This window comes from Chiloscyllium plagiosum, unplaced genomic scaffold (assembly GCF_037043375.1).
Source record: "Chiloscyllium plagiosum isolate Xiang-an unplaced genomic scaffold, Cpla_swu_hap1 HiC_scaffold_24, whole genome shotgun sequence".
NCBI lineage: Eukaryota > Metazoa > Chordata > Chondrichthyes > Orectolobiformes > Hemiscylliidae > Chiloscyllium > Chiloscyllium plagiosum.
In genome coordinates, this window is record NW_028270162.1 from 66314159 (window position 1) to 66328148 (window position 13990).

Below are 13990 nucleotides of genomic sequence, written 5' to 3' on the forward strand. Positions count from 1 at the left end.
TATTGGTAGAGGAATTGAGTTCCGGAGTCCTGAGGTCATGTTGCAGTTGTATAAGACTCTGGTGCGGCCACATCTGGAGTATTGTGTGCAGTTTTGGTCGCCATACTATAGGAAGGATGTGGAGGCACTGGAACGGGTGCAGAGGAGGTTTACCAGGATGTTGCCTGGTATGGTAGGAAGATCGTATGAGGAAAGGCTGAGGCACTTGGGGTTGTTTTCATTGGAGAAAAGAAAGTTTAGGGGTGACTTGATAGAGGTGTACAAGATGATTAGGGGTTTAGATAGGGTTGACAGTGAGAATCTTTTTCCACGTATGGAGTCAGCTATTACAAGGGGGCATAGCTTTAAATTAGGGGGGGGGGGGGTAGGTATAGGACAGATGTTCGGGGTAGGTTCTTTACTCAGCGAGTCGTGAGTTCATGGAATGCCCTGCCAGTAGCAGTGGTGGACTCTCCCTCATTATGGGCATTTAAGTGGGCATTGGATAGGCATATGGAGGATAGTGGGCTAGTGTAGGTTAGGTGGGCTTGGATCGGCGCAACATCGAGGGCCAAAGGGCCTGTACTGTGCTGTATTCTTCTATGTTCTATGTTCTATTTTTAGACTCCCATTCCCTTTGTAATAAATGCCAGCATTTGATCTGCCTTCTCTATTACCTGCTGACACTGTAAACTACCTTTTACAGATTGATCCACAAGGATTCCCAAAACCCTTTGTGCGGTCAATCTGAAACCAAACGGTGTTACCCTGACAGTAAGTTGGGGACGTGCTGGAATGTGTTATAAAGGATATGACAAAAAATGATAACTGGATGCTTAGAAACAATGAGAGACGCATGATTTTATAAAAGGGAAATATTTTTAAATTTGTTGCATTCTGTATTTTGGTGTGAACATAAATGGCAGAATAGTTAAATTTGGGGGAGGCTCGTAGCGCCAGGGGGATATTTGAAATTTCAGAAGCATTTTGACAAGTTTCAACAAGGGCTAAAAATTAACTTCGGAGAGAATAGGGCCCCTGAAAGGTCAATGAGGCTGTTTGTGTGGAATCACTGCTGATGGGTGAGATACTGAACAAGTATTTTGCATTAGGATTTACTTTGGAGAAAGACATGGAAGCTCAGGACCTTGGGAAAATACATAGTGATGTCTTGAACAGAGTTCACATTGGAGAACAGGAGGTGCTGGATGTCTAAAAATGCAAAACGTTAAATAAAACCTTGGGACATGATCAGATGTATCCCAGTGCCTAGTGAGAAGCTAGCGAGGAAACTACCAGGTCCTTTGCAAAGATGTTTGTGTCATCGACAGCCACTACAGACCAGTGAGACTGATGGTAGAGGTGGGTAAGTTGTTGGAGGAGATTCTGAGAGAAAAAACCATCATGCATTTGGAAAAGCAAGGACAGATTAACGATCATCAGCATGGCTTTGTGTATGGGAAATCATGCCTCAAACATGAGTGTAGAGGTAGACAAGTGACAGATCAAAGCAGAGGAGGAAATGATGTCCACATTAACTATAGCAAGGCCTTTGACAATGTTCTGCATGGCAGACTGGTTAATAAGTTTAGATCACGCATAACCAGGGAGCACTCACCAACTGGATACAAAACAGGATTGACGGTAGGAGACAGAGTGTGTTCATAGAGGGTTGCTGTTCAAACTGCATGCCTGTGACCAACGGTGTGCCATGGGGTTCGGTGCTGGGTCACTGTTGTGCATCATTTATATAAACAGTTTGGATGAGAATACAGGAGTCATGGTTAGCAAGTGTGAGTGACACTGAAATCAGTGGTAAAGTGGACAGTGAAGAGGGTTATCCAAGAATACAATGGGATTAACACTGCTGGCTCAGTGAGGTTAGGAATAGCAGGTAGAGAAATGCACAGTGTTGCATTCTGGTAAAGCAGACCAGGGCTGGACTTGTACAGTTAATGTTCGGGCCCTGGGTAGTGTTGCCAATCAGTGACCCAGGGATGCAGGTACACAGTTCTTTGACAGTAGCATCGCAGGTAGACAGGCTGGTGAAGCAGGCGTTTGGGATGGTTACACTTCATTGGTCAGAGCATTGAGAATAGGAGTTGGGATGTCAGGTTGTATCTGTACTGGACATTCATGAGGTCACCATATAAGCATTGTTGATTATCTGAAAAAACTCATCTTGTTCACATATGTCCTTTAGGGAAGGACATCTGACATTCTTACCTGATCTGGCCTACATGTGACTCCAGCCCCACAGCAATATGGCTGACTCTGAGCTGCTTCTGGGCAATTAGCAGGAGGGCAATGGATGCTCGTCCATCCGGTGACATCCTCAGGCCGTGAATTAATCAATGAAAATACATATGTCCATCCCTACCTCTGCAAACAGCTCTAGTTGCAGCAATCCGTACTGGCTTTTTAACATTGTTCAGGCCTTTGCCCCTTCTGTAACATCTCACCACCTCCAGCACCTTCAATTCTCCCTGTTCCTATATTCTGATTAAACGCTGGCAACATTTCCTCTTCCTACTGCACTCCCGCTCAGAGACTCCCTAGCGATCTCTTTAACAAATGCGTCCACATTTCTAAACTTTGGCTTCGTCAAAATTGATAGGTTTTTTTCATCTCTTAATCAAATCTGGTAACTCCTGGCAATTACTGGGTCAAGACCATCCGAAGTGGAGGAGGAGCACTGGGACAGTATCAAGTACCTCGAGACTTGCTGTCGGGAAAAAGGGGAGTCCAGGAGAAAACAGCACAAGGAGCGTGCTGCCACACCAACGTCCCACCCACCCCCTTCCCACGGCAACCTGTTACCCCAAGAGTAACAGAGCCTGTGGAAGGCCACATCGGTCTGTACAGCCACCTACAGACTCCCCCTGAGAGTGGGAGAGAGTCAGCCTCGTCTGTGACCCATCACCAATGAGATGAAGAGGTAGGAAGGCTAAATTCCCTCCCAATTATCCCAGCGTCTTTGTTACAAATTCCAATAACTCCCTGTTAATGCAGTGTCTAATAATGTAATGTTGTAAAGGGGCTTTAACACTGTCCTTCCACTTTTGTGTTCTGACCCTTATTATCCAGAATTTGGTTTCCTATTGCTTGATAATCTGAGGCCACATATTTTGCTGGTCATCCCATTGTGATCTCTAACTGTGGGAGTTCCCCATCCTGCTTCCCATTCTGTCTGGCTTTCCACAATGTTGTCTGACCTCGAATATCAATGACTCACCTTTTTGTTCACTCTGTGAAAATGTCACCCTGATTGTGATTAGACAGAAATCACAGTCACATATGCATGTAATTTATTGCAAATCCATCACAAACCTATTTGCTGATGTACAATTTCATTTATACGCAGTCCCTTCCTGTTTCTTTCTGTTTGTCTTTAGCCACATAGCATGGTGTTCCAATATTTCGACCTTTCTCTTTAGACTTGGGAATTTCCTTACACCTCTGCCGTGTCTCCCCCCACTCCCCCCCCCCCCCCCCCCCCCATCTGTGTCAGTTTAAAGCAATCTGCAGAATCATGGTCATAAGGACATTGGCCCGACCACCGTACCAGTGGAGCCCATCCCAATATAATGGCTGACTCCTCCTTGAGTACTGGTAGCAGTTCCCATTGCATCAGAACCACGTCTTCTGAAACCATTATGTAATCCTGACAACTTCCTGTACTCTGGTGATATCACTCAGTCTCTCTCCATGTGGTACCCCTCGCTGTGTCGGTCTATTTGCTGCCTCTGTCAGTGTTTCTCCCTCTTACAGCTCATCTGAGATCCTGAGTCAACAGAATTGTCCATTCCAGGGAGACGCAGCAGCACAGGCCAGGGACGGAGACTGGGATTTTTGTGGTCTCTGGTGGACTCTGTGCTACTCTGCACAAGTTATCCTCACTGCATCAGTCTAATTTCCCATTCTGTCCATTTCTCGGCCTCATGCAGGTAATCAGGATATTCCTAATTCCTGTCTCATCCATCACCTCACTTGGTCAGCCAGAGAGAGATGGAGAGGGAGATCTGGAGCCTTCAGTAAATCCTGCAGCCGGTAAGACCACTCACAGTAAACAGCACAGGGTGGAGGGAGTAGACGATATATTCAGACCTGGAAGACAGGACGTAGATACAGAACTGGGCAAGGAACAGCAACATTCATTCGCATCACCTTGTGAGGGTCCTGCTCTCACCTCTGCTGTACTGGTCCTCAATGCGTCAGCACAGGGATCGCAGGCATCAATCGTGGCCAATGTTGTATTAGTTATCTCTGTGATATCCTCCAGTTCCGATAATCCTTCCTCTGTTTGGAATCTCCTCTAGTCCACACCATTCTCTCTGTCACTGTCAGGTTCTCTAACGCCCTAATCCCTAACCCTCTCCAGTAGATACTAATTTCCTTCATCCCTGCATCCCCGACAGTCCTGTCTATCCCTGTAAGCTCTTCCGACCAATACCACCCTCCATATCAATATATTTGACTTTAACCTTTCCATCGGTCCCTACCTAGGTAATCTTCTGCAGCTCCTACAACCCTTCCTTAGCTGTGAAAGATTTGTGATCTCTTTATCATTCTCCAATTCTTCGAGCTGAATTGTTTTAAATTTCACCCTCGTTCCCGACCCCACACCCCTCCCGATCAGAGGAACCTCTTTCAGTTTGTGCAACCCTCCCCGTTTGTGTAACGATCTCCAACCTAGTAACCTGTCATTCTCCATTGCCTTCCTATCTCTGTAGTCTCCAGAACCTAGAAACTGCCTTATATCTGTAAACAGCTTCTGTCACTACAACCTTCCATATCTCTGTTAGCAAATACAATACTATCCTACTGAAACACACTCCTGTCTGTGCCGCTCAGTCTGCCCCCCTCTCCCTACATCCATCCCTATCCTTATCTCAGAATGTAATCCAGCTCCCTCTATCTCTGTAAATTCCTTCAATCCACAAACCCCTTTGTCCCACTGACATTCTTGACCAGATGTAACTCTGTTTAATTCAAACATCCTCGAGCCCCTGTAAGCCTCCCTATCTCTGCAACCTCTACCCATCCGTTCAACTCCCCACTATTGAGGATTGACTCCCTGCGTTTGCCATAAGGCAGATGGAATGACAGTGAACAGATATGATGGAACTGTCATTCTGGAGATGTAGATGCAGAATGACCGTCGCTGGGAAGGGAATATTGAAGGGTTGTTGGGATAGAGTCATAGAGTCAATGAGATGTACAGCATGGAAACAGATCCTTCAGTCCAACCCATCCATGCCGACCAGATATCCCAACCGAATCTAGTCCCAAGAGACAAACTAGGCAAAAAATCAACAAGTTGTGAAGAAAGGATGAGGTTAATGCATAAATGAGATAGCCACATGGAACTGAAGATCAAAATTTGTAGTCTATTTGGGTGGAGCTGAGAATAAACAAGGAGCAGCAACCATTAGCAGGAATTCTTTTATAGGCACCAGACAGTGATGGTAATGTCAATATGGTTACAGTCAGGACACTGAATGTACTTGGAGCAAGGGCAGTACAGTAACTGTATGTGACAGTGGTCTCCATCCCGACTGGATAACTAATGAGTATCAGCGCTGTAATGGATGGAATCCTGGATTAGATACGAGATGGTTTTCTGTAACATCACATCAAGGAGCCATCAACAAAATTGTCTACTGTAGACCAAATGCTGTGTAATAATAAGTATCTAAAAATCCCATTATAAAGGAGTTTTGTGAGCAGAGACCCATAATGTTATGCAGGACATATTGAGTTTGAGTTCGGACCATGAGATGCAAGAGCGGAATTAGGCCATTTGGCCCATTGAGGATGCTCTGCCCTTCAATCAGATCATGGCTGACCTGATGATCTTTAACTCTACTTTCCTGCCTTCTCCACAAAACCCTTGTTTCCCTGATTCATTAAAACCTCACCATCTCTGCTGTAACTATTCTTAATGACCCAGTCTCGGCAGGCCCCTGCAGTCAGGAATTCCCACAGAGTCACTACCCTCTGAATGAAGACATTCCCCCTCCTCTCCATCTTCAATGGGTGAGCCTTTGCTGGGGTTTTATGCCCTCTGGTTACAGATTCTCACACCATTGAAACAAAAGGAAGTGACAGAGATAATTATTGCAGATGACATGAAAATTGGTGGAGTTGGGGTGAATGAACAAGGAGATCCAAGGTTGCAGGAGGTTACTGATCAGTTGGAAAGATATGGAGAGAAATGGCAAAATGAGTTTAATCTGGACAAATTTGAGGTCATGTCAAAGTCAAGAAGAAAGTTAGGCTACTGAGGGACATTGATAAACAGAAGGATCTTGGTGCAAGTCAGGAACTCCCTGAAAATGGCAACAGAAGTGTTTCAGATGGGATAGAAAGCAAATGGAACACTGGCCATGATCGGTCACAGCGTTGGGTATTGTGGTTTGCATCTGATGTTGTATTTGTATAAAACGTTTGTTTGGCCGCATTTGGAGTACTGTGTGCAGTTCTCATCTCCACACAATAGGAAGGATGGGAAAGCTTTGGAGAGGGTGCAAAAGGGGTTTATCAGCATGTTGCCTGTGTTAGGTTTTTTAAGTGTTGTTTGGTGTAAGAGGAAATTTAAACAAAGTTGGATTGTTTTGCGAGATTATCCGAGGGTGACAGGTGACCAGGTACAGGAACAAACATTGGGAGAGGAACAGATAATTAGATTAGATTAGATTACATTACAGTGTGGAAACAGGCCCTTCGGCCCAACAAGTCCACACCGACCCGCCGAAGCGCAACCCACCCATACCCCTACATTTACCCCTTACCTAACACTATGGACAATTTAGCATGGCCAATTCACCTGACCTGCACATCTTTGGACTGTGGGAGGAAACCGGAGCACCCGGAGGAAACCCACGCAGACACGGGGAGAACGTGCAAACTCCACACAGTGGGTCGCCTGAGGCGGGAATTGAACCCGGGTCTCAGGTGCTGTGAGGCAGCAGTGCTAACCACTGTGCCACCGTGCTGCCCACAAATATGGATAGTCAGAATCTCTTTTCCAGTGTGTCAGTTTTAAATACTAGAGCGCATAGGTTTAAGGTGAGAAGAGAAAGTTTATATGCGATGTGTGAGGCAAGTTTATTTTTTACATAGAGAGTGGAAGTTATTGAGGGAGGTCGTGGAAGCAAAAATGTGTGCAAAGTTTGAAGTAGCATTTAGACAGAAACATGAACAGGCAGAGAATAGAGGGATATGGACCATGTGCAGGCAGATAGGATTAGTTAGAATAGCATCATGGACAGCACAGACATGGTGGGCCGAAGGGCCTGTTGCTGTGCTCTACTGTTCTATTTTCTAACTTCCCAGCATCTGCCCGATCAGAGCCCCTCAGAATCTCGCATGTTTCATTCCGTTTCTTTCTCATTTTCTAAACATCAATGGGTTCAACCTCAACCTACTCCACCTCTTCTCATTAGAAAATCCCTCCATTCCCAGGATCAGCCGAGTGAACTTTCTCTGGACTGCCTCCAATGCGACAATATCTTTCCTTCGGGCACTCACACTGTTCATAATATTCTCGGTGTGGTCTGACTGGTACCTTGCGTCATTTTAGCAAGATCTCCCTAGTTTTTAACTCCATTCCCTCTGTAATAAAAGGCAGCATTTGATTTACCTTCTCTATTGCCTGCTGACCCTGTAAGCTACCTTTTTCAAATTGGTAAACAAGAACTCCCACAACCTGCTTCCAGTCTGAAACCAAACAGTGTTAGCCTGACTGTAAGTCAAGAGCGTGCTGAAATGAGTGAGAAAGGATAGGTCAATAAAAAATAACTGGACCCTTAGAAACACATTTTATAAAGGAGAATGTGTTTTTGAGCCTGTTGGATTTAATTTGTTGGTGTGAGTATAAATGGCAGCATTGTAGGTGTGTAGGAGGGGTGTAATGGTACGGGGGATATGGTGTATTTGATTTTTCAGAAGCCTTTACGCAAGTTTCAATAAGGGCTAAAGAGTAACTTGGTAGAGAATAGGGCCTCTTAAATATCAATAAGGTCACCTATGTGTGAAACCAGAGGAGAAGGGTGACATATTGGACAAACCAATCTTGTCAGTATTTACTGTGGAGAAAAACATGGAAGCTCAGGAACTTGGGGAAAAATATAGTGATGTCTCGGAAAGAATCCTCAACAGAGAAGAGAAAGTGCTGGAATCTTAAAACAAATAAAGCTAGATTCATCCTCAGTAGTTTATTAGGTCTATGCTAGAATATTGTGGGAAGCTAGGGAAGAGATTGCAGTGTCCCGAACAGAGATATTTATATTATCAACAGACACAGTGAGGTACCGGAAGACTGGAGGGAGGATAATGCTGTTCCATTACTTAAGGGTTGCAGGGAAAGCCAAGAAATTACAGCCCAGTGAGCCCAGTGATGGGGAAATTGTTGGAGGAGATTCTGAGAAAGGAGCTACATATATTTGGAAAGACAAGGGCTGATTAGAGATAGTCAGCATGGCTTTGTGAGGGGAAAACCATGTTTCACAAACTGGATTGACTCTTTGAGGGGGTGGCCAAGAGAAGATAGTCAACGTTGGCCACATGGACTTCAGCAAAGCATTTAACAGGGTTTGAAGGGATGTAGAACATCTAGTCAAGATGAAGAAGGAAGCTTATTTAAGGTTGAGGAAGCAAGCGTCAGACAGGTTTCTAGAGGGTAACATGCAGCAGCACGTCGGCACAGTGGTTAGCACTGCTACCTCATAGCACCACAGACTCCATTTCGATTCCAGCCTCAGGCGACTGTCTGTGTGGAGTTTGCACATTCTCCCCGTGTCTGCATGGGTTTCCCCAAGGAATTCCAGTTTCGCCCACAGCTCAAGGATGTGCATGTCAGGTGACTCAGCCATGCTAAATTACCCAGAGTGTTCACGGATGTGTAGGTTTGGTGCATTAGTCGGGGCAAATGGAGAGAATTAGGTTGGGAGAATGGTTCTGGTTGGGGTACAGTTTGGAGCGTTGATATGCAGGTATTGGGCCAAATGGCCTGTTTCCACACTGTAGGGGTTCTCTGAAGGGAGCCAGGAAGGAACTGAGGAATGGACTTAGGACAGGTAGAAGGGGGCATGGAAAAGCATTATTGGGAAGGATTAAGAAAAACCATAAGGCATTCTCCACTTATGTGAGGAACAAGAGCATGGCCAGAGTGAGGGTAAGGCCGATTAGGATAGTGGAGAGAACTTGTGCCTGAAGTCGGAGGAGGTAGGGGATTTCCTTAATGCATACTGTGCTTCAGTATTCACTCCTGAGAGGGACCTTTGTTATTTGTGAGGACAGCGTGAAACAGGCTGATATATGTGAACAGGTTGATGTTAAGAATGAGGATGTGCTGACTATTGTGTAAAACATAAGGATAGATAAGTCTATTGGACCAGACGGGATGTGCCCAAAGTTACTACACGAAGTGAGGGAAGAGATTGCTGTGCACTTGGCGATGACGTTTGTGCCCTCACTGACCACTGGAGTTGTACCAGATGGTTGGAGGGCGGCAAATGTTATTCCCTTGTTCAGGAAAGGGAATATGGATAACGCTGGGAATTTCAGATCTGTGAGTCTTATGTCTGTGGTATGCAGATTATTGGAGAGGACTCTGAGACAGGATTTATAATTCCTTGGAAAACCATAGTTTGATGAGAGGTAGTCAGCATGGCTTTGTAAGGGGCAGGTCATACCTTACATATTAGATTAGATTAGATTACTTACAGTGTGGAAACAGGCCCTTTGTCCCAGCAAGTCCACACCGCCCCGCCGAAGCACAACCCACCCATACCCCTACATTTACCCCTTACCTAACACTACGGGCAATTTAGGATGGCCAATTCACCTTACCTGGGCTTATCTTTGGACTGTGGGAGGAAACCGGAGCACCCAGAGGAAACCCACGCAGACACGGGAGACCGGGGACAGTCAGACACAGTCGCCTGACTGTGCCCGGAATTGAACCCGGGTCTCTGGCACTGTGAGGCAGCAGTGCTAACCTCACAGTGCTAACCACTGTGCCACCATGCCGCCCACCTTATTGTGTCCTTTGGCGATGTGACAAAACACCTTTATGGCTCATTCAGAAAGTGCAGAGACATGGGATACAGGGAAACCTGTCTGTCTGGATACAGAATTCCTGGCTCATAGAAGATCGAGAGTGATGATAAATGCAAAGCATTCATCCTGGAGCTCAGTGACCACTGGTTTTCTGCAGGGAGAGGTTACAGGACCTGTACTCTTTGTGGTTTTATAAATGACTTGGATGTGTGAATGGAAAAGTGGGTTAGTAAGTTCGGCAATGACACGAAGGCTGGTGGAATGGCTGATAGTGTGGAGGGCTATTGTAGGCTGCAACTGGGCAATGACAGGATGCAGCGCTGGGCTGAGAAGTGGCAGATGGAGTTGAATCTGCAAAAATGTGAAGTCATTCATTTTGGAAGACTGAATTTGAAGCATAATGCAGGGTTAAAGATAGGATCCTTGGCAGTGTGGAGGAACAGAGGGATCTTGGGTTCCAAGTCCATAGATCCCTCAAAGTTGCCACCCAAGCTGATAGGCTTGTTAAGCAGGAATATATTGTGCTGGATTTCATTAGCTGGGGGATTGAGTTTTAAAGCCGTGAAGTTATGATGCAGCTCTATAGAGCCCTGGTTAGATCCCACTTGGAATATTGTGTTCAGTTCAGGTTCCCTCATTACATGATGGATGTGGAAGCTTGAGAGAGGGTTAAGAAGAGATTTACCAGGATGCTGCCTGTACTGGAGAGCATGTCTGATGAAGAAAGCTTAAGGGAGCTAGGGCGTTTCTCATTGGAGTGAAGAAGGCTGAGGGGTCACTTGGTAGAGGTGAACACGATGATGAAAGGCAAAGAGAGAGTGAATAGTGAGAGACATTTTTTACCCTGACATAAATAGCTATTACAAGGGGGTATAATTTTCAGGTGATTCTCGGATGGTTAAGGGGAGATTTCAGAGGTAGGTTCGTTACATATAGAATGGTGGGTGAGTGGAATGCACTGCCAGTGGTGGCAGTAAAATTAGATGCATTCGGGACATTTAATATACTTCTGGATAGGCACATGGATGATAATAAAATGAAGGGTACGGAGGCTAGTTTGATCATACAGTCGGATAAAGGGTTGGCATGGCATCATGGCCGAAGGGTCTTGTGCTGTACTGTTCTGTGCCTGTATGGTAAACTGGGTAATAAGATCAGATCAATGTAAAAGGATATGGCATTCAGGAGGAGCGAGGGAAGTGGATACAAAATTGGGCTTGATGGTAGGAGACAGAGGGTGATGAGAGACATTTTGTTTTTCTGACTGGAGGCATGTGACCAGTGATGTAGTGGGCCCAGTATTGTTTGTCATTTGGATAAATGGTTTGGATGGGAATATTGGTTTTGTGGTAAGTAAGTCTTTTGGGTGACATTGGTAAAGTGGACAGTGAAGAAGGTTAACTGTGGTTCAACAGGATGAACAATACCGCTGGGATAGTGGCCTGAAGAATAGCACTTGGAGTTTAATTAGATAAATGTGAAGTGTTCCATTTTGGTGAAACAAACCAGTGTGGGACTTGTACAGTTAATGTTTGGGCCCTGGGTAATGTTGTCCGTCAGATACCCAGGGATGTAGGTACACAGTTCTTTTGAAAGTGGTGTCACAGGTAGACAGGCTGGTGAAATAGGCGTTTGGGATGGTAGCCTTCATTGGTCAGAGTATTGAAAGTAGGACAAGGATGTCATGTTGTATCTGTACAAGACATTGGCAAGACCACCATGAAACCATTGTTGATCAGCAGGATGAACGCATCTAGTTCACTTACCTCCTTTAGGGAAGGACATCTGACATTTGGCCTCCACGTGACTCCAGACCCACAACAATTTGACTGACTCTGAGCTATCCTCTCGGCAATGAGCAGTGGGGACAAAGATTGATGATCCAATCAGTGGCACCCACGTCCCATGAATGAATAAATAAAAATACATATGTCCCTCCCTACCTCTGCAAACCCCTCCAGCTGCTGCAATCTGAACTGGCTTTGTAACACCGTTCAGGCCCTGACCACCCTCTGGAACACTCTCACCACCTCCAGCACCTTCAATTCTCCCTGTTCCTATCGGTTCAATATGCCCTGACAATGTTTCCCCTTCCCAATGCTCTCCCCCTGCTAGCAGACCCGCTGCAATCCCTTTTAAACATACTCCTAAAACACTCTCTCATTTCAGGATTTTAAGTACTTTGTGGTGATCTTCTCAGTCTCATAATCTAGTATGATCCCTTTTGTCCTTAATGAGGGATGGGAGGGAATTTCATGTTGAGGTTTTGTCTGTTTCAATGGAATGTCCTTTATTTGAATGATTTACACTGTTCCTTCAAATATTTTCCACTGTCCATTTACGGTCACATATTTCAGTCTGTTTAACCTGTTTACCTTAGTCAATTCTCCTTTAAAACTCATGTAATTGGCAGTTTTTGTTTCTAGTTGTAGCTTGTCCTTTCTGTGATTCACTTTAAAACTGTATATTTCTTTAAACTGCACTTTCTCACAATTTCCCAGAGGATCTCTCCAGGTGACGTTACTCATTCACTAAGTTTCATCACACAATGGTCGCTCTGAGATAGTTACATCCCTAGCCAGTTGCACAATGTGTTATTCAAAGAAACACTGAAAAAAAAATCTCTGAATTCCTCTTCCAATATCGCTCTTGTCAGTGTGAATGTCCCAGATTTGGGGAATATTGAAGTTTCCCAAAATTATCACAATGCTTTTATTAAAAATTCTAATTGATTCCTGCTTTTTCCAGTGATGAGCAATGAAATGCTGTTCGATGGCTAAAACTGTTCTGCTCCTTGTGTCCTTGGCAAGTTGCAGCCAGAATTTACATTTGTGAGAAACAAAAGCTCACTCACTTTAATAATTTCAGTCCGAGACAAAATTCCTGAACAGCAGCGTCTTTTTATTTATACACATTTAGGCGGGTGCTTTGTCTAATTGCCAGGTAAGGCAATGACAAAATGCACAGTATATCCCAAAAAACCCTTGCAATTTATACTGTTTTTTCCCATATGTTTTCCTTATTCCATTGTCTGTTCCCTGCTTCGCTTACGTCACTCATTTCATAGAACATAGAACATAGAAGAATACAGCGCAGTACAGGCCCTTCGGCCCTCGAAGTTGCGCCGATCCAAGCCCACCTAACCTACACTAGCCCACTATCCTCCATATGCCTATCCAATGCCCGCTTAAATGCCCACAATGAGGGAGAGTCCACCACTGCTACTGGCAGGGCATTCCATGAACTCACGACTCGCTGAGTAAAGAATCTACCCCTAACATCTGTCCTATAACTACCCCCCCTCAATTTAAAGCTATGCCCCCTTGAAATAGCTGACTCCATACGTGGAAAAAGATTCTCACTGTCGACCCTATCTAAACCCCTAATCATCTTATACACCTCTATCAAGTCACCCCTAAACCTTCTTTTCTCCAATGAAAACAACCCCAAGTGCCTCAGCCTTTCCTCATACGATCTTTCTACCATACCAGGCAACATCCTGGTAAACCTCCTCTGCACCCGTTCCAGTGCCTCCACATCCTTCCTATAGTATGGCGACCAAAACTGCACACAATACTCCAGATGTGGCCGCACCAGAATCTTATGCAACTGCAACATGACCTCAGTACTCCGGAACTCAATTCCTCTACCAATAAAAGCCAGTACGCCATATGCCTTCTTCACCGCACTATTTACCTGGGTGGCAACTTTCAAAGATTTGTGTACATGGACACCAAGATCCCTCTGCTCATCCACACTACCAAGTATCCGACCGTTAGCCCAGTACCCCATCTTTTTATTACTCTTACCAAAGTGAATCACCTCACACTTAGCTACATTGAACGCCATTTGCCACCTTTCTGCCCAGTTCTGCAGCTTATCTATATCCCGCTGTAACCTGCCACATCCTTCCTCACTGTCTACAACTCCTCCGACTTTCGTATCA